Raw genomic sequence first — 1,584 nt, 5'->3', positions numbered from 1 at the left:
AAAAAAAAAAAAAAAAAAAAAAAAAAAAAAAAAAATCAAAGGGAGAAATGAAAAGAAAAAAGAATACTCCCTCTTCCAAATTTCTAGACCTGGTGTCTCCAAATGCTCCTCTCTCCCAGCCAGCCCAAGGCTAGTAACTTCTTTTCATGTTACTGCCTTCTCTGGTTAGTTGGTCACTTTTATTTCTTGGACCTCTGGTGCATGCTGAACCCGTTGCCTGTGTTCAATTCTCAGTGCTGAAATAACCAGTTTCTGTCTTCTCGGCTGGATCCTGACGTGTCTCTGAAAACTGGGATTCTAGAAGGATCATGTTCTAGTTCTGCAGGCCGGCCTCTGATATGAAGGGCTTGGCTGGGAATCCGTGCGCCTCAGCACCGTGAGTGGGTATGCGCTCATCCACCATTGCTTTTGATGAATGTCTACTACAGCACTGTCTTGGGAGATCACGTGGGTGACTGTGGCCACTTCAAGGACTTGGTACAGGAAGCATTTACTGAATGAAAATGTGTGAGGAGAGGTGGGCTCCGTCCGCAAAAAAACCTGAGTTCAAACCCTGAGCCGGGGGAGCCCTGGCCAGCCAGTCTAGCAGAATCAATGAGCTCAGGGTTCAGTGAGGAACTTGGTCTCAAAAATTCAGCTGGAAAATGACTGAGTAGGTTATGTGACATTGGCTTCCAGCTCCAGATCAGGGGTGAGCCTCACCGACCATGTACACATGCACAGAAGGGCACTTTCTTCATTTGTGATTGATGGGAAAGGACCCAGCTCCTTTTGGGTGGTACCATCCCTGGGCTTGTGGTTCTGGGCTCTATAAGAAATCAGACTGAGCCGGGCAGTGGTGGCGCATGCCTTTAATCCCAGCATTTGGGAGGCAGAGGCAGGCAGATCTCTGTGAGTTTGAGGCCAGCCTGGTCTACAAGAGCTAGTTCTAGGACAGGCTCCAAAGCTACAGAGAAACCCTGTCTCAAAAAAGAAAGAAAGAAAAAAAACAGACTGAACAAGCCACAAGGAGCAAGCCAATAAACAGCACCCCTCTATGGCCTCTGCATTAGCTTCTGCCTCCAGGTTCCCGCCCTGTTTGAGTTCCTTCCTGTCCTGCCTTTCTTTAATGATGAACAGTAATGTGGAAGTGTAAGCCAAATAAACCCTTTCCTTCCCAACTTGCTTTTGATCATGGTATTTTATCACAGCAATAGTAATCTTAGCTAAGACAGCTACCAAAAGTAATTTGCTTTAACCTAATGTGGTCAAAGATACACTTTTTTTTGGGTCTTGCCCTGGGACCTTCTCACCTCTCTTGTCTCTTACAGTCTCACCCATAGAGATCTTTTTCTGCCCAGGCTGCCCTTGAACTTGCTGTGTAGTTAAGGATGATCTTGTATTGCTGACTGCTGATCATTCTGCCTCTGCCTCCTGAGGGTTAGGATTACATGCTGCACCACACCCAATTTATGTTTTTTATGCAGGGCTGGGGGATCGAACTCAGGACCTTGTAGACATCAGGGAGACATTCTGTCAACTGAACTACATCCCCAGCCCATCATTCACAGAGATCCTGACTGTCTTGAAACCTCATACTAGCCC

The sequence above is a fragment of the Alexandromys fortis genome, unplaced genomic scaffold (assembly GCF_014885135.2).
Source record: "Alexandromys fortis isolate MF-2015 unplaced genomic scaffold, M_Fortis_MF-2015_v1.1 scaffold_72, whole genome shotgun sequence".
NCBI lineage: Eukaryota > Metazoa > Chordata > Mammalia > Rodentia > Cricetidae > Alexandromys > Alexandromys fortis.
Note: the sequence above shows the minus strand (reverse complement) of the source record.